This window comes from Mustela lutreola, chromosome 8, assembly GCF_030435805.1.
Source record: "Mustela lutreola isolate mMusLut2 chromosome 8, mMusLut2.pri, whole genome shotgun sequence".
Classification (NCBI taxonomy): Eukaryota; Metazoa; Chordata; class Mammalia; order Carnivora; family Mustelidae; genus Mustela; species Mustela lutreola.
In genome coordinates, this window is record NC_081297.1 from 45,999,557 (window position 1) to 46,021,946 (window position 22,390).

Genomic DNA, 22,390 nt, shown 5'->3' on the forward strand with positions numbered 1-22,390 from the left:
ACACAACAAAATTGTTTCCTCATCAGAATATCGATATTAAGCACTTCTAGGCAGTGTTGGAGTTTCAAAGTTCTCAGTGTTGATACAATATAATACTCGGAGGCGAATATTAGTATGCTCATTTTACGACAAGAGTGCTGACATTCAGTAAACTTAAACCACTCACTGGATTACAGAAAGAGGCTCAGAAATAATCTAGTCTAGCTGTTCCCAAGCCCAATTCCACAGCAGAATACTTAGTGTCCTTGCTGAAATCCTAAGGCCCTGGAAACTCTGCTTTAGTGGTTTTGGGGGGAGGGCCCAGGGATCTGGGCTTTTAATTAACCCAGGAGATCCTTACGCTGCCTGGACCCATGCTTGGGTCCAATCCTCTCTTTTTTTTACTGGGAAAACGAAGACCTGGAAAGATAAATGGAAGAACCCCCACATCACAAAGCCAGGACTCAAACACGAATGCTTCTCATTCCAAGTGTGTGACTCTTACCCTAAATCCCCCATGCCTCCCATTGGGGCAAAGGGTGGTCATGGTGAACCATGGTGGTTCATGGAGGCCCACATTCGCTCTCCAACTGGTACATCTGGAGGCAACAGGTGAAGGCACTTTGGAAGGTCAGCTCATCTTTCCCAAGCATGTGGGAGCCACATCTGTCCCCTATTCCTTTTGATGGCCTCGGGAGGTGGACAAAATCATCTTCCCAAATGAATGAAGTAAGATTCTCGTGTTCCATTTATTTATTATAATATTTATTTTTAATTATGTTTCCTTTAAAGGTGACCTGGCCTGCCAAAATCTGTCTCCACACTGACATCTTTCAGAGACCCTTTCTCGAATTTATCCCCCGACGCCGTCTCTCTTTGATCTCGTCCCTTCTCAGCACCTGTATATACTGTTGCCTTTGAAAGTGTGCTTTTGCTGAATTGTTGGCTGTAAATGTTCTTAATACCTTTTCATGGCCTGTGTCCAGCCTTCTCCGCAGGTAAAAATCTCTGTCTTCTCCTCACTCTGGGTCCCTGCTGGGTCTATACCAAGTTAATGGACATCGTCATTCAGTCATAGAAGAAAACACTGGCTGAGAGTCCGTCCTCCTGGGTGTTAATCCCAGCTCCACCTTCCAGCAAGCCACTTCCTCAATTTCCCTACCAAAAAGTGAAAGCATCAGACTAGATTAATATTTCCCAGGACAGGTTCCAAAGGCAAGTTTCTCAGGAGGTGAATGATTGTTCTAAGAAACAAAGTCACTCTGTGGTGAAGAATGTTTTGCAAGCCCTGGAATAAATGGGTCTTTACCACCAGATGTCTCAGAGACTTTAACATGCATCGTGAACCTCCACCAGGGGATGGCTTGTACAGAACCCTTTTTTGGAAGGCACCCCATGAGGCTAGAGTGCTGCAACACTGACTTGGCCAGAGGCTGGGCAGGATGAGCTCTGGGGTCCCTTCCAGAAAGAAGGCATGTAAATAGTGTGCTAGGCACTGAGCCAGAAGTCAGAGGGCTTGGGTTCAAAACTCTTCCGCTTACAAGGTGTGGGGTGGTACTAAGCACATCACAGCCTGCCCACCCCATCTGAGCCTCAGTTTCCCCAAACACACCTCACAGGGTTGTAATGGAGATACAGAACCTAGCATGTGACTTGGGTGAAAAACAAAACAAAACAAACACTTGAACTTGGCTTTCTTGCTGTCTGGTGTTCAGTGTCCTATTTCCCACCCAGGGCTTCATTAACAGCTTCGTGGGATTGCCTTCTGAAATAGTTCTGTGCATCTGCCACCTAACTCCGTACCATCTAAGGAGAGTTTTGATTCGGCCCCGACCACTGGCTCACCCTGCCCCAGGCTTTTGGGTTCTTTTTCCTTCATCCTTTTTCGAGCAGCGAGGTACTCTAACCAGACCTAGCATTCAACATAGCCCAGTAGGTGGTTTAGGAAAGGGCTTGAGAAGGTGTGCACCGAGCCCCTGAGGCTCTTTTAACCAAGGTGGGGGGCATGGGAGTCTTGCTGGGATGACTGACGGATGGTTTTAGGCAGGGAGCGGAATGAATTGCTTGCCAACACACAGTAGAGCCCACTCAAGCCTCAGGAATGTTATCACCTTTGCTCACCGGAAAGCAGGTGTTTGTCTAGGCTGACCCAGGGTCAGGCATACCTGGGCTCAGTACAAGTGGTCTTTCCCCCAGGCTGAGCGTATGCATTTTGACTCTGCCAGGGTCAGGGGTCGCTAGAAATAAAGGTGAGAGGTGGGTGTTGGTGGCAGGGAGTGGATTTCCGGTACATTTTGTATTCATTGCAGAGTCAGAAAAAGTTACTCGATTAACAGGTTTATAAGCGTGGGTTGTTGGGAACCTCAGTACCCCCCTACCCCATTACATCGGATCCCACGACTGCGGTTCTGAACTTGAGGATTTCGACACTCATCAAAGCCCAGCAAGTACTACCACGTACTACTACTCTAAACGCCCTACACACGTTATAAGTTCTTCAGTCCTCGCTATTCTGTGAAGTCGTTTTTAGTGTTTTCCTCAGTTGCGCAGAGAGGTTAAATAACTTGCTGACATTTCCACGGCTATCTGCTGGTGACTGGGGTGAATCTAGAGCCAGTCATCCTCTCTACCTAACCAGACTGCCTCTCTACCTAACCAGACTGCCTCTCTAAAGTAAATCAGTAAATCTTTCTTTCTTTCTTAAAGATTTTATTTATTTGAGAGAGAAAGAGAGGCTATGAGAGAGCAAGAGAGAGCACAAGCAGGGGGGAGACAGAGAGGGAGAAGCAGGCTCTCTGCGGAGCAGGGACCTGGAGTCATGACCCGAGCGGAAGGCAGACGCTTAACCAACTGAGTCACCTGGGAGCCCTCCTGGTATTCTTTCTAACCATAGAAGGTACAAAGAAATAACTTGGAGAGGTGAGAAGGCCCCCACGGGCGACATGGCCATTTCTTTCTTCATTGAGTCAACAAGTATTTTGTAAGTGCCTCCCGTAGGACTGGCAAGGCTAAGCACTCAACTGACCGGAGTAAATGAGATTAAGATCCTTCCCATTAGCAGCTTCCAGATAGTAAAACAACTATGCAGTGATGGGAATATAAAAGAGTCTTACGCGTTCCAAAAGGAACGAGAAGGCTTTAAAGGACTTGAGAAGGGAACATGTGGCTGAAGTAATCCCCGAAGGCTTCCTGGAGGAAGTGGAATTTGAGCTTCTGCCATCACCATGCAGCTGTTCCAAGCTCTCGAGGCAGTCACTGAGCCCTCCTGGAACTTTTTACAGGATCTATCGCAACGTTACATCTTCCCAGCTGAGCAAAAACACCCTTGGGCTGAGCCAGCCCCAAGCCCTGCCAGCCACAATCCCCAGAGAGGACAATTCGGAGGGGCCTGTCAGAATTTCCTGAAGGAACAGCTGCTTTAAAGCTCAAATGAGGGGATAGCTTTGTAAGTTAATCCACTGATATTTTGCCTGCCTCTTCTCTGTGTTGCTAGGCCCAGCCCCTCAGAGACAGACTAGCTGTGCAGGAAAGGAGAATGGACCCTGTCCTGGAGACAAGACAATAATGAGGTCAATGAAGCATAACAGGAATGGAGATAAAGGCGCTTTCTTGGGCCTCACTGCCCTGGGGTGACTTGTCCAGTTAATTTTTCCCCCTGCTAGCCTCCTTTGCCCCTCCTTCAACGCTGCTGGCTCTAAAGGCCCCAGAAAGATAAGTGAGATTGCCAGGGAGGTTGCTGGAAGGCTGGAGTTCCTGTCTTTGCCTTCTAGCCCTGCTGTAAGAAGACAGAGAGATTGGGGATTATGTTGCCTCGTGGTGTAGATCGGGAGCATGGAGGCTGAGGAGGTAAGAGGCAGAGCGAAGACCACACAGCAAGCTGGTATCCAGACCCCTGAAAAGTACCCAAGCCCCCAAGAGCAAAAATGAGCCTTATTCCCCTTGCCGATGGCTAATTTTTCTTGATCGTTCATCCGTGTTTCTTCATTCTGTGGAAATTTATTGAACACCTAGCATCATCCAGATGCTACAACAAAGTTAAGTTTTCTTAGTGGCCAGAACTCTTAAATACTAAGCTCCCTAAAAACGAACCCAAAATAAAAGACAAAAGCCTCGCTCCATTCTAGGCCCGGCTCAATTGTTCTACGGCATGGTTTGCATGTGCTTGGTACAACTCCTTCCAACACTGTGACATTCCATAATCATTGAACTGATTTATTCTCAGAGAACAGATGTCCACATATATTTGCTGCCATTAGCAATGCATTTATTCATGTATTCATTCATTCATTTGGAAAACATTTTTCAAGTATTTCATGCTACTGAGTTCACTCTGGTGGGGAGAGCGGACTTCCTAATGGGAAGGAGGACGGACATGTGGCTCCGAAACAGAGAATTAATATCTTTTTGTTGTCTAGCATTTGACATCTGCCATCTTGTTACAGTTCCCCTGCAGCCTGTTGAGGGGGTGCTGCAGGCCCCTTTGTACAGAGGAGGGAAAATAACAGAGGCTCTGAGAAGTTAGGTAAGTGGCCCAGGGCCCCATAGGTGCAAGCAAGGGACAGACACGCCCGAAGAGATTCTCCCACAAAACAGGTATGTGAACTTTACGCCGAGGATGAGGAGGAAGAAGCAAAGACACAGGGTGGAAAGTCCGTGGAACACCCTTAAAGGGCACGGATCGTACTGGACAGTCATTGAAAGCCCTTACAGAGAAAGGAAGGAAGCTGTCTGACCCGAGGAAGAAGATGGCACTGATGGAGCCCGTCGCACAGGTATGCTCCTGACCTCGCCATGACTTTTTCATTGACCTGGAGGGGCTCAGACAAGCCCTCAGCGTCTGCAGGGGAGGGAGTCACTAAGAAGGAGTGCAGCTGGAGGTCAAAACGGAGGCCAGAGATGCACCATAGAGGACAAACACCTTTGTAACAGCTTTCTTAAATCGCTCAAACCTGGCCATTCAGGTGAAGATAGGGGGTGGGAGTACAAGCCTGGACTCCACTGGGAATGGCGGCGGCGGTGACAGAGGGAAACTAGTCCCCCACCCCCCACCCCTCACCCCCGGCCTTGGCCTCGGCTTCAGGATGGATCAGGGGTGCCCTGGCAATCTCAAGGTCACTCCAGTGCATGTCGCAGAAGCACACACAGACGAGGCTCCCAATTACTCATTAGCCAGGCTGGGTGCTGGCCCCCACGTCCCTGTCCTTGGCCACAAACAGAGATGAAAGCCAAGCCGCCAGCTCTGGGAGAGGCGGGCCCAAGAGTTCAGTAGCTGTCTCAGCCGCTGGCATTATCAAAGCCTGGGACAGCCAAGACGAAGGGGAGGCCTCGCTTTCAAACACTTCCTCGCCTTTCACCGCTCCCCCTCCCTCTGCCCCTCACCCAAACCAATACAAGCAACAAAGCCGGCCAGGAGTGGACAGGGGATTTTAATAATTGGGTCCCAGGGCGAAGACTCCTTGAGCTGCTTTGGCAAGGACAGGCCACGATGTGTTGATGAGAGGGAAGGAATCCTTCTGAAAGTCCTTTGACCAGACACATGGAAGGCACTGCTTTACCTAGAGTCTAAGGGAAAAAAAAAACACCTTGGATTCAGGTTCAAACATGGCCAAGCCCTCCTGAGGCCTTGGTCCCACCTGGCATCTGCGTCCCCCACACCCCCTCTGGAGGATCATAGGTGTGCTCATGTGACCATGCCTATCTTTGTTGCTCCAAGCTTCTCCCACCCACCCCTCATCAAGTGAGATCATGCAAGTCCAGAAACATTGTCTGAAAGCGTGCAGTTGGCAGCCATAATTCCCCACTACCCCACTCTGAACCCAGCCTTGGAACCAACCACATCCCTGGGCTGGTCTTAGTCCACTGCCCCATAAAAGGAAATTCGAGAAATTCTATACAGAGAAACCGAAGCATGGTTGGAAAGGTCCAGAGTTCAGAACCTCCAAAAGTCCTTCTTCTTGACTCTCCAGTGTCTTCTTGCCTAATAGTTAATGGTAGTGAAACACCAACAAGGGATAAATGGTTGGTGCAGCAAGAAACAAATCGATGGGAGAGTTCACCCATCCTACTTTCCCAGGAGTCAGGAAACAGGGACTCTAGTATGCCTGGGGTTGAGCAGATGATTAAGGTAAATACAAAGACCTGGTCCCTGATCTCTAGAATTCCTAAACTTGGGAAAGAATAACATAAGTCAACGATAGCTATAACAATGAGTGCTGCCATTTCCTGAGCACATGCCAGGCGCTCTGCTTTTTACGGGAATTGTGGAGGGTTGCACTGTGACCCACCTTTATAAAAGAAAACACTGCTGCCTACAGAGCACCAGGCCAGGTGGCTGGGCCAGAAGCCACCCCGCTGATCTGCCAGGCATGACGTGGACAGAGAGGAGAATGCACACTTGACACAGACAGCCACCTGCGAATTTCCCTTCGTCCTCACCTGGTGTCCCAGCACTATTTTCTGTCCCCTTTGCTTCTCCCCTTCCCCATTCTGACCTTTGAGTCTGGATTTGATCCCTACCTCTCTCTTGTCTTCAGTTAGCACTGCTGCTTAGATCTGTTCCTAGGGTTTCCAAACCTGTCTCTCTGGCTCCCTCCCCCACCCCCTTCATGCTAGGGGTCTCTATTCCCATCTCCAAATCATTTCCCATGCTTAAAACTACCTTGCCATTCTCAGGCGACTGTGCCTAGGATCTCTTTGCCCCTTGCTTGGATTTCAGTGGCCTGAATCCCCTGTGATATTTTTTTTTTTTAAAGATTTTATTTATTCATTTGAGAGACAGTGAATGAGTGAGCTGGCAGGATCAGGGGGAGGGACATAGGGAGAAGGAGAAGCAGACTCTCCGTTGAGCAGGGGGTCCAAACTGGAGCTCAGAGCTCAATCCCAGGACCTTGAGATCATGACCTGAGTGAGCACAAGTCAGATGCTTAACCGACCGAGCCACCCAGATGCTCCCTGTCCCGATCTCTGACATTTTATTATCTTCCTATAGCTAAGTCTTCTTGAGTTCTCTCTCTTCCTCAATATGTCTTTTGTTGCATCACTAGCTTACTCAAAAATCTTCCTGGGTCTCCGAACACCTATAGAGTATCTCCAGATGTTGCAGAGCACTCTGCGTTCCGGTGCCACTCCATTCTCTGCTCTTTTCTTCTCAGATCCTGCATCCCAGGATGACTCCCTATCTCCCCGCCCCCCGCCCTCCCCAGTGCATCTCAGGGCTTCTACTCCCTGCGCCCTCCCAGACATCTCTCCCTAGGGACTCTGACCTCTCTTGAGGATGGAGCTCGAGAAGGAGCAGGTGTCTTGTCTTATCTGGAGCTAGTCCCTGTGCCCACAGCTGGATGTGGCTCCTCTCTCCCTGAATTCTCAGAACCCTTGGCTGTTTCATGTCCTCGGGTTTGGGGGTTTTGCTTTGCCTTGCCTTTTGATACCAGGGAAGGAGTTTGGGCTGCGGACGTTCGAACGCTGCTGATTCTGCAACTTCCTAGGGGTGTGACCTTGGACCCTTTTACAGGAACCTTTCTTTTTCCCATCCGAAAATGGGCAACAGAATACTGCTAACTGCTACGAAAGTTAGAAATGCTCCTGGGGTTAAAACGCCCTCCACGAGCAAGCGATGGGCAGGCAGTCGTGGTTATCATGAGGCCTTTATGTCTCTCCCACGAGAACAGAAATTCCTCGAGATTTAACTGACCCACTTCTATTTGATTTTGCAACGACCTCGGTCATCAGCACAAAGCACAGGAATATAGAACCCTCTGAAGCGACGTTAGCTGAAGGCTCACTGAACTGGGGGGAATCCAGACTTTCTCCATCTCTTTTGCTGCTGCCCTGTCAGCCCTGCCACCCAGGAGCCCAAAGCCTCCAAGACTCCAACTCCAGCCCTCCCTGATGTCTGCCTCCACTTCCCCACCCTGAAGTGCCTCATTATCCACCCCCACACCACCCGTGTAAGATGTTATTTGAAAGAACTCAGCTGTAGGTGGAAATGAATGTGGAGAGCCGCTCAATGGAACAGGAATCATAAATCACTCTGAAGTTGGGATGAAACCCTAGGAAGCCATGCCGTGCAAACCACAATTCCCTAAACCTCAGTAAAATGTGGCCCCGAAACCCCTGGAGACCTGGCAAGACATTCCTTTCTCTCTGTTGCTTGGCACTTGGCTGTTCTAATTCTGGCTGAACCCCAGCGGCCCACAGGCATGTAAAAGCCCCACCATCCTGGGCCCCATGTGGTCACTTTGTCCCTGCATTAAGACCCTCCAGGTCTTCAGGTTATAAACAGGGACATCCAGGGTGATATCCTAGGCTACCTGGGTGGCTTCAGTACCCCATCCTCCTCGCCTACTTATGGTGGCTTTCCCTCAGATCAAGGCCCAAGGCTTGGCTCTATCTCAGCCAGGGGTGGGCAACAGCGAACCCCAATCTCTGGCCTTAGCTGTTGTGTCCGGGAATGCTGGGGGGTGGGGGGCGGAGAGGTGTGGGGGTGGGGGGCAAGGCTCTTGAGCCTGGGAGGGAAGAACACTGGTTGCAGATGCGAGCTGGCAGGAAGCTTTGATGTTCCGAGCAGAAGCGGGAGGCGTGGGAAGTGAGACTTCTGTTCCTTGGAGCTCCCACAAGGCAAAATCCCTCCGTTATCTTATAGGCCTGAGCATAGCCTAAAGGTGCTGGCTCAAGTGTGTCTTGGCCCAGAGTAAATCAGGCCCGAACCAAAGAATGCACTTGAATCAAAGTGGAAAATTAGACGCTGTGCAGGAGAAAGCTCTCCTCTCCAAAATATATATGCATCAAAGTGTACCCCTGTCTAGCTGGGACAGGAGCCATCAAAATGCAAATGCGGGCCTTGAGAATGCTAATGCTGGGAGTGGAGAACAATACCCAGACAGACTTCTTGGGGCCAGGGAGAGGGCCCCAGGGCAGGATGTGGGAGCGGAGTAGGGGGCAGGGATGAAAGGGGTAAAGGAAGCTGCGTGAGAGAGCCTGGAGATGAGAAAACAGCGGGAGGCCATTGAGGCTGAGTGACTGCGGGGGCAGGCCTGGAACCGGGGAGTGCTGCCGGGGATGGGTCAGAGGACCTGCCGTTGACCTGAGCTGCGTGCCCAGGAAAGAGGAGGGTGAGTTCAGGGAAATTTCTCTGAGGGGCAGCCCAGCGGGGTGGAGAGTCAGGACACGCCTGGAACCCGGGGCTTGGACTTGAGGTCACGGCCTGGAGAAACAGACAGAAGGACCCGTGTTTCTGGAAAGGCGGTGAAGCCAGGAGACGTGCTCAGCTCCGGTGCAACTGGCATGCGCCGCGCTCCACGCGGGCGCCTGGAAAGAGGGGCTGAGAGCGGCCTGGCCGGACAAAGCCGGGCCTGCAAGGACTGCTTCCCTGGGTTGCATTCCCCCTCCTGCCTCTGCGTGTCACTCTCCTCTCTGTCAAGTGGAGGTCCCTGGTGCCGGAAGACCGGAAAAGTTAGAGTAGGGAGGCCAGCACGGGATAGATGCTCGTGGGTGCTTGCCGTCATCCGTGTAGACTGAGAAACTGAGGCTCCGGTGGGTTTACGAGTGTGTGTGCCACTCTGGACAGGGAGCAGCGGGAACTGGATTGCAACTTGGATCTGACCCTCCGGAGCCCGGAACTAAAGCAGCCCCACCTGCCTGTCCACTAGCAGCCAGGAAACAGAATCCTGACATGCGCCCTGGGATGCCAGGGAGGCAGCGGGGCCGTCAAAGCTGGGAAGAGCTAAGATCCTGCCCGACCTGGGGCCTTGAACGATGGCGGTAGAAAAACCCAACATCAATGCTCGGAGGGGTGGGACACTTATTTTTGGTATGGGGGCCTGTTCACTCATTTCCCAGGAGGGCCTACTCCAGCCCCAGCCCACGGTTAAGCGGAATAAATCATTGTGGGACGACTGTCTCCCCACCCAGACTGCGAGTTCCTGGAAGACAAGGAACTGCACCCCACCTGTGTGGCCCCTACCTGGTGTGGATCCTCAGGGGGTGGAGCTCGCCCCACACTTTGCGTGATCACTGAATGGGCTCATTCACTGGAGTATCGCTGGTGCCAGGCTTGGGCTCAGGGGTGGGAATTCATGGATGAATATGACATGATCCCTGCCCTCGGGTAACTCCTCTTAGTCTGGTGAATGAATAAAAGAGAAAGAATGAATGGAAGCTGGGGAGGGCCAGGCCCTTCTGCTAATTGCTTTAGGAACTGGTAGACAGCCCAGAGATAGACCCCTGAGATACCCTGCTTTCTCCTGGGCATCAAACCTGAGCCAGGCCAACAGGCTTGGCCACACTTGAGTGTTGGTAAGTGGCTGCTGTCCCAGTCTCGGGGCTCTGAACAAGCATTGTCTTTATAGATAAGGGGACGCACCACCCTGCCACACGCACTCCAGGCAGAGAGGCTCCTAGAGGGATGACTGGGCAGCCAGAGCTATCTACATCTTCTCACCTAGATCGCCCTGGGACAGAGGATGGCTGGGGCCAGAGGCCATGGAAGACAAGGCGGTGGGGAAAGCTGGGACTTTCTCCAGTGGGAAGCTTCTGGGGGGCATATTGAGGAGCCCCTGGGGTTTCTACCGTGGAGAACCAGCCAAAGGAGCCCTGTGGCTCAGAGCTCCCTAAAGATCTGCCTTTTCAGGTGGAGGCACATCTCTTCAGGGATCAGTGGAAGGGTACAGCGAAAATGCTGGATCGCGTCAAGGAGGGCAGCTTGCAAAATACTCAAGAACACATTTTCTCGTGTAGACAAGGCTTATACACTATGGGGTTAACCACAAGGAGCAAATGATGCATTCCCTCTTCAGTGGAAACACCACAGCCTGAAGCACGTGTGTGTGTGTGTGTGTGTGTGTGTGTGTGTGCGTGTGCGTGCGCACACTAGAACTGAAAGTGAAACAGGTCAGGGCATTTTTAGGGCTCACAGGAATAACCAACCAGAGGGGGGCAAGGTTGGCTGGTGGCCCCAAGCTGTGACTGGCGGGACTCATGTGAAATGGGTCTGTATCCAAAGGGGCCTACTGGGAAAATGGGAAAATGGCCTGCTCACCACGCCCTTCCCCACCAGCTTCACCCTCAAGGAGTCCACACTGCAGGCTCTGAAGCTCCACTGGTTACACAAGGGCGCCCCAGGACCAGGACCAGCCCTGCCCTGCCAGCTGGGTTAAGGGAACGATGGCCCACAGGAGGGACGACGTTCAATGGCTGACTCGTGGGAAGGGCGAGTGAAAGACACTGGGCAGACCTGACAGGACTCACAGCCCCAGGATCCAGGGCACGTGTCCATACGCCTGCACGAACCAGAAGTTACAAGAGAATGTTGACCGAGTCTGCTGCCATGTTAGCGAGTACGAAAAGGACTGGGTTTTACAATCTGACATGCTGCACATTTTTCTGGGAGAAAATTTGAAAAAATTAAGAAACCCGGCTTTTAAGATAGATGAGGACTGATGAATTCTCTTCGGTCCAACAGCCCTTCTCTTCTCCACTGCTGTCACCATAACCATGTCCCCATCGCCCCTTACCTCCTGGCAGATCTCTCACTTCTGCTCTGTCTCTTCCTCTCCCCTTGCCTCACCAAGGAATATTTTTAAAATAAAAACTGGAACATAAAATCCTCATCTTAAAGTCTTCCAGTGGCTTCCCCTAGCTCTCAGATCACACTGACACTCCCCCCTACCCCCCCCCCCCCCGCCGCCCTGCACACAGCACCTTGGCCCTCTTCCCCTCTCTCCCCTCTCTCCTCTCTCCCCTGCAGCCAAGCTGGCTTTCTCTGCTTTCTGGAATGTGCAAGAGCCTTCCTGCAGCAGGATTTTTGCACACTGATGTGACCATGCGTTAGGACTCAGTTCAGCTTTTAATTACATTGTCTGGTGACTGTTCAGCCGCTGTTTAATTGAACTGATTGATGATTGTATGTGCTTTTCCCCCATTGGACCGTAAGCTCTCTGTGGACAGAGGCCACAGCTAGTTTTGCTCCTTACTGTAGTCCCAGGGCTGGACAGTGTGCCCAGAGCCCAGCAGATGATCAGTATATGTATGCTGAAGAAGTGATGGACTAAAGTAACAGAGCAGTTCATTTCATGGATGTTTCCTTGCTGGGAAGTATTCGGGCCAGATGAGGAGCCTGGGGTTGGAAGGGCAGCGACTCTCCAGAGATCACGCAGCTTGGCTCTCAAGGGGGAGCTGGGATTTGGCCCTTCCCCTTTATGTCATTTTGACTCAGCCACTGGTCGGTGGTGGTGGTGGAGGCAGGCGAGTGTGCAAGTGTGCATGTGTGTCTGTGAGGAGGGGCGCTGGGTGGAGCTGATGGCAGAGCCAGCTTTTAGATCACAGCTAAGGGAATAGTACCCAGAAAAGAAAAATCTCTCGCCATCGATAATGCTTCCCTGCTTCAGCACCTCTCTCCTTTAAAATACTGATGGTTGGCTCCCAGACCTGATTCTGCCTGTGGGTAGACAGGACTGTAGCCGTGGTGTCTAGATACACCCTCACCAGTAAGCTCTGAAGGGGACTCTCCTGTTTACCATCGTGCTGCTGGGCTCCTAATAGGTGCTCCATAAATATTTGTTGAATGAGTAAGCGAACAGTACTTGCACTGGGCTGGAAGAGTCCTGGGCAGCAGAAGCAAAGCCACGGCACCCAAAGTGCCAGAGCCATCTGTTCTAGCATTTACGTGTCACCTCTCAGAAGGCCTGTAATTTTATAGTACAATTGCCTAACACAAGCAGAAAGCCAGAGACAGGTTGAACATTTTCACCCATTTGAATGTAGGTAAGTTACCTCACTTGCCTGAGTTTCTACAACCCTCATCTGTTAAATGAGTACAATGATTCTTTACTCCCGAAGATACATTTTTTTAACAAATTCAACCTAGTATTTATTGAGTGCCAGGGACTACACTAGGTACAAAACAGAAGTGGCTTCTGTCCTTTCTAGCAGAGGAGACATTAAGCAAACAAATACACATAAACTTACAAAATTACGGTTTGGGATATGTGCTGTGATGGCAAACCACAGGGTGCCATGGGAGGCGGCAGATCAGGGTGCAGGGAGGGCCTAAGAAAGCACCATTTATTCTGAGCCCTGAGGATGAGCTGGGAGCTGGCCAAGAGCGAGGCTGGGGTGGCAGGTCAGAGGAATGGCACGTGCAAAGGCCTGGGGTCGGAAAGAACTGGGGCACGCAGTGGGCGTTGCTAGCAGTCAAGGAGAGACTGAGGGGAATAAGACCTGATTGCTGATCCTGAAAAGGTTGCTGGGGAGGGGAAGCTCAGGAGTCCGTTCACATATCAAGAAAAGCTCTGCGGCTGCTAGGTGGAAAACCGCTCGGGACAGAAGAACGAAGAGCCAAAGTTCCTCCCTTGGTGTTGAGAACAGAACCAGAACCTCGGGGCCAAGGACTTCACAAAGGATCCAGCCCCAACCTCCCCTGTTGAAGATAAAAGACAAGAGCTGCAGCTGAGTGAGATCTAGTCCTGACCGCACGTCCACCTCCCCGCGATCAGGGTGAGATCCCTCCTTGCAACCCCTCTTGCGCTAGTCCGGTTCTGGGGTCCCTGATGCCCGCAGGCGGGGGCAGCCGGGCCCTGGCTGGGGTGCTGGAGACCCGAGGCAGCCTGCACGCGGCGGGGCCGGCGGGAGCTGCCTGCGAGCCGGCCGACCCCTCGCGCTTTGCGCAGCCAGCTCCAGGGCGGCTCACATTCTGGAATGGAAACTTGGAGCTCAAAGGCCCTGAGGCAGCCTCCGGTGTAGGCGGCTCAGCCCTTTCTTTTTTACTTCCCTCCCAGGCCTTACCTGCCTAAACAAACAGCCAGAGCCTCCCACCCGCTGCACCCCCGCCTCCGGGACAGGAAACAAGCAGTGACAGCTACCCGCCCGCGCCTCCCTTTGCGGACCCCGGTACCGCCAGGATAGCAACCCGGCGAGGCCGCGCTCCCATTGGCTGCGCCCGGCTAGGCGGCGCTCCCATTGGCTGCGCCCGCCTAAGCGGCGCGGCGCTCGTCCAATCGGGGGCCGGGCAGGGCGGCCGCGCGGGGAGTCCTCTCCGCAGGGAGGCCGAGGGGAGCGAGGTTTTACATGCCTGTGGTATTTGCTCAGAGGGGCATGACCACTTTGGGCAAGTCTTTAAATGTGAGTCAGCTTTCGGCCGATCCCTGGGAAAAATTCCTCCGGTGTTGTCAGGCAGGGTTCGCTAGCTGCAGCTTTTTTTTTTTTTTTTAAACAATTCAAAAGGGATAATCCCACTGAATGGGGAAAGGCATTCGAACCCTGTCCCCGGCTCCCCAGAGAAGGGGCCGCGGGCAGGGCTTGGGAGCCCCAGGCACCTCCACGGTGGGTCGGAAGCCCCCGAGGTGGCAGGCCCCCAGGAGCCGGTTTTCAGGAGGGCCAGGACACCTGCCCTCTCTCCACTGCATCCTCTATCCCCCTGCTCAGCAGGGCACGCGGGGGCCAGAGGATGCATGGAATGCAGTAGGAACAGTGCCCCCTGGAGTTGTGCGGCATACCCGCCTTAACCTGGGAAACGCCCGATGGTCTGCTTTCCTTCCCTTGGTTGCTTCTCGCCCATATCTCACTGTGCTTCTGCTCTTGGACCCCGCACTTAATAGCTGTGCGATCTTAGATCATCCCCCTACCCCCTAAGCTCCAAGGCCCTCATTGGCAATGCCAAAAGCAGAGGTGGAGGAAGTGAAGTGGTCTGGGAGGGCGGGGTGTTCTCCTAGCTCGGTTTCCCTAATTGCTTGGGCAAGTCGTGTCTGTACGCCCAGCCTCGGTTTCCTTATCTGTAAGATGAGGGAGTTATTCTAGAAGAGTCCTTAAGAGGCGTCCTTGTTCTCAGAGTGCTTCCACCAGGCTATTCCTATAGTCCCTTCCTGGAGCCTGTGTGCTGGGGGTAGAGGAAGCCCAGTGGCCCTGTGTCCTTCTAGTGCTCCCAGCCTTCTCTCCCCACACATCATCTCAGAGACTCTCAGCAGACAGGATTGGGAGTACTGAGGAGAAAAAAAAAAAGACAAAAAAGGATGAGGGCAGAGGGAAATGAGCAGGGACTGGAGGGATTTATGTGCAATTTGATTGTAAATGAACATCTTGTGCAAAAGGAGAGGCAATTTGGCACCTGTTACTAGTGAGTTAATAGCTTAGGCACTCCTGGTAATAAGGATACAGCACTGTGAAGACCATGTTAGCTCATGTGGCAGCAAATTGTGAGAAGGGTTGAGAGAGAGGCTGTCGAGCCTCTGCCTGGGAATCTTGTAAAGCTATTGTAGGCACCACACCCCTTCATTTAAGGGGCTTCGAAACCCAAGCAAAACGAAACCAGTAGAGACCTCTGAATCCTGGAGAACATTGGAGAACTGGATTCTTCTGGGTGTGAAAAGTATGGTGTGTTAAAAAGAGCATTGCACTCTGCTGATAACTCAGGGGTGTGACCTTGGGCAAGTCACTTGCTGGTTTAGTCTTCATTTGCTGTAGCCTGAGGGATTAAACTGACCTCCTAAAGACCTCTTCAGCTCTGACACATCATAATTAAATGGAATAATGTGTAAATAATTGCTTTGAAAACTACAGAGCACTGGGGAGGGGGGGGTGTCTTTCTGTTGTTATTTTTGTATAGATAAAGATGACCTGAGAGTTCTTTAAGCTCTGCAACAGGTTGTAAATCAGGACATCCACCGCCCACCTTCTGTGGCTGCAACAGGGCATTTGTTTGGCAACAGAGTTTTGCTGTGGTTTGTGAATCAGTATTTTTTATTCTGTTCCTAATATCAGCTTCTCTCCTGCTTTTGCAGCCTGAGCCAGCTACTGATCTCATTCTGCCTTGGTTTCTCCATCTCACTTTGCCTTTTCCAACCTCCTATGATTCAGATGGACTGTGTTTTGCCTTTGCCAAGCTTGGGTTCCCTGGAAGCAGAACTGCCAGTGTGGAGGAAGAGAAACTGGAACCAGACTGGTTTGCCACCACTCATTTGACCATGCCCCCTTTTTCTATTCTAATCGTTCCATTCTCTTGGGGGGTTCTGATCTTTATGGAGATAGGGTGGGGGAAGAGAGGGAGTGAAAAGTTGAAGATAGAGGAAGAAGGAGACAAGGGCCAATCATAAAGGAAAGGAAAAAATAAAAGGGTTTTTTTTTTCCTTTTCTGTTATTTTATTATTTTTTTTCATCATGATAAGTGTACTCTTCAATCCCCATGCCCTGTGTCCCTCCACCCACCTCCCCTCTGCTAAACTAGCAGTTTATTCTCTATAGTTAAGAGTCTGTTTCTTGCTTTGTCTTTCTCTTTTTTTATTCTTCTGCTCGTTTTTGTCTCTTATATTTCACATATAAGTGAGATCATGTGGGATTTGTCTTTCTCTGATGGACTTATTTTGCTTAACATTTTACTCTCTAGCTCCATCCATGTCATTGCCAATGGCAAGATTTCATTCTTTTTGATGGCTGAGTAATATTCCATTGCATGTGATATACCACATGTTCTTTGCCCATTCACCTGTGGGCGGAACTTGGACTGCCTCCATAGTTTGACTACTATAAATAAAGCTGCAGTAAGCATATAGGTGCAGGTATCCCTTTGAATTAGAGTTTTTGTATTCTTTGGGTAAATCCCCGGCAGTGCAATAACAGGATTGTAAGGTAGTTCTATTTTTAACTTTTTGAGGAACCTCCATACTGCCTTCCACAGTGACTGCACCATCTTGCTTTTCTACCAGCAGTGCAAGAGGGTTCCTTTTTCTCTACATCCTTACCAACACTTGTAGTTTCTTGTGTTTTTGTTTTAGCCATTCTGACAGGTGTGAGGTGATAGCTCATTGTGGTTTTGATTTGCATTTCCCTGCTGATAAGTGATGTTGAGCATCTTTTCATGTGTCTCTTGGGCATCTGGATGTCTTCTCTGGAGAAATGTCTTTTCCAGTCTTCTGTCTGTTTTTTAATGGGATTATTTGGTTTTGGGGTGTCGGGTTGTATCAAAGGTTGGTTTTTTTCTTTTTTCAATTATTTCTACCAATTTGGAAATAAAGAAGGACATCTAAACTATGAGAAGGAGGGTGAAATGATCATTGTATGGTCTGCAAAAAGAGATTTCTTAAGACTATAGAGGGATGTAGTGGGGAGTTTGGTTCTGCTTGGGCAGATCAGGGTGGTCTTCAGAGGAGGTGACATCTTGCATACTTCTTAAAGATGAAGAGAACTTTTTTCTGCAGTGAGAAGCACATGTAGGCTGAGAGTAGAGCAAGAGCCAGGCACAGAGCTGGGAGAGAGGACTGTCTTGGGCATGGGTCTCCTAGGAAGGTCAGGTTCTAGGTGTGTTGAGAATTCCAGGTGCTTGGATGAACTGGGCAGAACTGATTGATCTGGAAGAGAAAGACCATCATAAATGGCCTTTGTCATCTTAAGGAATCTGAACTTTATTTGGTAGGAAATGGAGACCAATTGCAGGCTTTTGAATAGATAGAAGAGATCAGTGGCGAAAAACACTGAACTTCTTCGGGTCATATAGTGAAATTCAGGTCATGGGCAACATTTCAGAAATGGAATGGGTGAGTATAGTGTGGGATAGAAAAATATCAAAATGCACGCATGCAGTAAGTATTGTTTCATGAAATGGTTGTATTTGGATGTGTTTGTGTGTGTGTTCTGGGTCATGATATAAAATGTCCTTATTACAGTGGCTCGGGGTTTAAAAAGTCTGAAATCTGTGGGATGAGCAGACCCTTCAGGCTGCGTCAGGGAGGGTGGGCTGGGGAGAGAGAGACAGAAGTTCTTGCAAACAAGACAGATGATTTGCCTTCCCTCCCACTTCAAGTTCTTGAGAAGGAAATTGCTTAGCTTCTGAAAAGAGTTAACTGATGGCTTCCAAGGCCTCCTCCACAAAGGAAAGGTAATTATATTTGCCCTGCAGAGTAATGGAGGGGACCCATGAAGTATTTGGTACCCTGCTTCATTACCACTTTAATTAACATTACACATAACAGAGCCAGCAGTTGGAATCTGGTACCTTTGAGTCTCTACCATAGACCCACATATCCCTGGTACAAAATCATGATCCTGTGACTTAAAAGCCATGGTATTTTTCCATTCTTCCAGTGAAACATTATGTACTTACGATAGCCAGCATTTGGGCTGACAGATGAGAACCTGATACCTTGAGACTGGCTCCCAGGTATGAATTCGCTGAAGATACCAGACATCATGAGTAATGGCCTTATACTTCAAGCACTCAAGAAAACTATTTCCTAATGTCTCATGATCAGTAACACCAATGTTTTAAAAGATCTCAACCTAGGGAAGGCCTTTGGGGATAACTTGTTCCCAAGTGATTCACTCAAAGCTCATCTCCTCCTCTTCTGGCCTCAGAAAAACTGGAGGGCCTCTGGCTCCCACCCACCCTCTGACCTATCCATTAACCTCAAAACTGGTTCTAAGAGTCTCTGCTTGCCCTTCCTCAGACAGCCTTATATGCAATGGGGGGTCCATTTACTTTCCAGAGTCCTGCCATGGGGAGAGAGTTGCTCCTCTACAACATGAGCCAGTCTGTTTCTTTCTTTCTTTTTTCTTTTTTTTTTAAAAGATTTTATTTATTTATTTGACAGAGAGAGATGACAAGCAGGCAGAGAGAGAGGGGGAAGCAGGCTCCCTGCCGAGCAGAGAGCCCGATGCGGGGCTTGATCCCAGGACCCTGAGACCATGACATGAGCCGAAGGCAGCGGCTTATCCCACTGAGCCACCCAGGCGCCCCCAGTCTGTTTCTTTTTAAGGTGACCCACACTGTGCCCATTTGATGGCATAGATACCTTACTGAAACCAAACCCTCTGCATATGGTACAGATACCAGTTCATTTACCTAACTTCAAACAACTAACAGCCTCTTGGTTACACCTTCAAGGCAAACATATCCACACCTTTCTTCTGACTCTATGAGTCCGCATCTCCTTCCTGTCTGAGCTGGGACTTTTCCAGGTCCTTTGTCCCTTGCTCTTGACTGCTATTAAATCTGTAACAGCCACCCTACCATGGTCTAACTGCATCGTGGGCCAAGCCCTATACTGGGTACTTCGTACAGTCAGGAAAAAATTGCACGAGATATTATTATCTCTTTTTTACAGATAAAGAAACCGAAACTTGGATATTGTTAAAATTTTCACAGCTAGTTAATGATCAAGTTGAGTTTCAAAATCAGGTTTCTCTAGATTGTCATCCCACGCTTTGACCCCCGAGATCCCCTACTTCCCCTGATTCCCCTTCAATACTCTCCCACGAGAGCTAAGAAGGCCTTCTCCCTTCTCATTCCATTCTGTCTTAGAAAAGCCATGAAAACCCACCTACCCTTTTAGAAAGAAGGTATAAGTGGGATTTTTTTACACTGTGGCTTATACGGATGAAGTTTCCAAAAGTCCTGTGTCCAGACAGAGTTCCCTGGCTGTGAGAGAAGACTGTTTTCCGTATCAGATAGAGGGAAGGAAAGTGGCCCAGATTACATAGTTCCTGATCTAAAGAAGCCTGAACTATGACCCAAGCAAGTCCTCCACTGTACCCACCTTATATCCCCTTTTTCATTAGGTTCTCATTCTTTGTTCACAGCTTTGCCCTCCATCCCTACCTTCCACTGGATATCCACTCTTGTGTCAGAAACACAAACCCATCATTCTTCAAATACAGGAGTGGATCTATATCAACTCACTTTGATGTGACTAGCATCTTGGCATAGAAGTAATTATCCAAGGCTTAAGCCCCAGCCACTCTGTGGCCAGAGATAAGATCAGGGCTAGCCAGATGCATAGGAAGCATATGATACAGGGGAAGAGTATATGTCCACAGCTGCCAGGTTGGAAAACTTGGATGGCATAAGACATCCAAAACAAGGCTTCTCATCTTTAATTAAATATGAATGTTGGGAGGAGATGATGTGTATTTCTGCAATCTCGTCTTACTAGAATGCTTTTCTCCCTCTGCTTCTCCCTAACCTAATTCTGGCTGTCCGTTGTAACAAGATATGGGGCAGCCTTTCCATTTCTGCAGATAAAAAAGCAGAGCAGAGAGGTTGATGGTTTCTGTCCCTGTTGAGGCAGGGACACAGTGTTGAAATTGGAATCGAACCTCCAACTCTCGAAGACAGCTTTTTGTATACAGAAACAGAAATGGTTAATTTCACAGGTGTATGCTGAGAGCGGAAAATACTGGAGACCTTTGTCACTTTTCCATAATATCTTTGGAATACAGGAGCCCTCTGGTGGCCAAAAGAGCAGGAAGGTGTTTTTGGGAAAGGCGGTCTTGAGATTTCCTGCCAGAACTTCCCTTCATGATCTCTGGATTCGTGTTGAGGTTGTTCCTTTATCATTTATCCTCTTTCTGCCTCTTTTCATGGAGGGTTTCTTGAGTTTTTGCACAGCCTCCCCTCTTCTTTTCCCCCTCAAGTTCCTCTCTGCACTTTCCCCTTAACTCCAGCTGTCACCACCCCCCGCCCCATACCCCTGGAATCTCTCCTTCTTTCGATCTTTGGCCTCAGAGGACCCTTTCTGAAATCTGGCCAGTTCCCCTGTGGCAGGTGCTAAGGGACAGCTGCTGCCTCTGTTGCTGCTTCAGTAGTGTGGAATTCAAATCCCTGGTGGGTGTTTAGAGCCTGCGGATGGATTAACTAATGATGCCTGTTCATCAACAGGCATTTGCAGTGTCCTGCTAAGCCCCCGGAGGATACTAATCATCCCCCAGAACCAAGCTTTCTTAGAAGAGCTGATGAGTTTTCCCTCCCTTGGGCATGAGGAGCTGACCATGCATTACCTGGCCATTCTGAGTTTCTGGGTCCAGCTCTCCACTGTGCAGAAGTCTGCTTTCCTCACTGTAGTTTGCATGGGATTGTCTGTCTTCCGTCAGCCAAAAGCAAATGAAGACTCACAGAATAGCGTTTCTGCAGGTGGATAATTAAGAATCTACCATTGATCCAGTGGTGGAAGTGGGGGCTTTGGTGGACTTCCATGAACCACACAAAGGGAAAGAAAGTTACAACAGGGTGAGGCAGAAATTTTGGTTAAAACTCTGCCTTTCAGTACAAGGTGATGGGGCAACGTAACGCTCAGAAAGCAAGTTAGGCTGTCAAGAGGAAAAAATATAAAACCCTCCTATAAAATGAGCTGGTGACTCTATCACGTTATGATGCTCAATAATTAGTGGTTTAAATCACAAGGCAATTAGTGAGATAGGCCAATTCATTGCCCTCACTCCAGAGACAATCAGCAGAGCCCTCCAAGGGATCCCAGAATCGGCTGCAAAAAGGGTAGCTAGGAGTGAATTTAGAAACAGTGTATCTGGGCTTGTTGGGAAGTGAAGCAAGAGGAGGGGTCTGAGAGGATCATAAAGATTGGAGTTGCAGGTCTGTATAATTTGCAGAAGGAATGGCGACAGAGAGCGGAGGTGGTTACTGAGGGCACATAACACAGTCCAGCTTTCGGTAGGGAGAGGATTGTAGTAGTGACAAAATGCACAGCTTTCTACTTCCACCACCTCCCCTGCAAAAGGGAGTGACCATGGCACGAAGTACAACGACTGTAGGCTCCTAACTATGAGGATGAGGGGGCATTGGAAAGTGTCAGCCAACACGTGGCAGAAGTCCCTTCTCTAAAGTTTGAGAAAGTGTAGATCTATCTTTTTGGAAGCCTGTAGGTATTTATGAGGGAAGCCTTACCTCAAAGATGGATGAACTGGCTTCTAGGGGATGTTCTTCCCAGGCCCGTCACTCTAGAAACTCCTTGGGTTTCTTGTTCTCCCAGCATTTTATGGATTTTTAAAGGACATCAGGTCCAGGGATTTGGAGTGAAAGTATGATGCAGGAGTGGATGCCGAATCTGTCAACTGAGTCCAGTTTCTCTCAGTGGGCTGCCTTCTTGGCCTTTCTCTCTTCCCGCCAAACCACAGATACTCTCCCCGCTCTCTGTTCCTGACCTAACTTACCGAATCCCCTCTTTGTGGTGCCACCAAGAGCCCTTGCAATAAGCTAGTATGTGGTTTAATGTTTCCCTTGGTTCAGTGTGTATGCACGTATCGTGGCGTCCTCTTTAATAGAGTTATCTGCATTGATGTGGTCGGGTCTCTGTTCTAACACCAAGCTGTGGGCCAAGAGCCTGCACCGTGTCTATTTAATGTACTTTGTTTAGAGGTACAAATTGAACACCAAAGACAGGTGCTAAACAATTATTTTCTTATAGTGATTCTGACGGCATAATGAAAAGCACACTACATCGTAAGTTAGAAGAGCTAGTGTCGTTCTTGCCTTAGCTGTGTGACCTGGAATGTCTCACTTTGTTTCTCCGGGCCTCAGTTTTCATGTTTATTCAAGGAAGAGAGTTGGACCAGATCACCTTGAAGAGCACCTCCAACTATAAAATTGTCTACTTTCACAATAGTGCTCCCCTCCAAAAGCCCATACACTCCTCAGGGG

The 22,390-nt window shown here is 49.7% G+C and overlaps 1 long non-coding RNA gene across 1 annotated transcript; it reads right to left on the minus strand.

Annotated features, from left to right (window-relative positions):
• Positions 1–5,415: 5,415 nt before the first annotated feature.
• On the minus strand, positions 5,416–13,819 carry LOC131838410 (uncharacterized). The gene is made up of 3 exons (XR_009356592.1): positions 13,759–13,819; positions 9,941–10,099; positions 5,416–5,541 (listed from the first exon to the last, which is right to left on the minus strand). It is a non-coding gene; the product is annotated as an uncharacterized LOC131838410 (long non-coding RNA).
• Between the last annotated feature and the right edge of the window lie 8,571 nt (positions 13,820–22,390).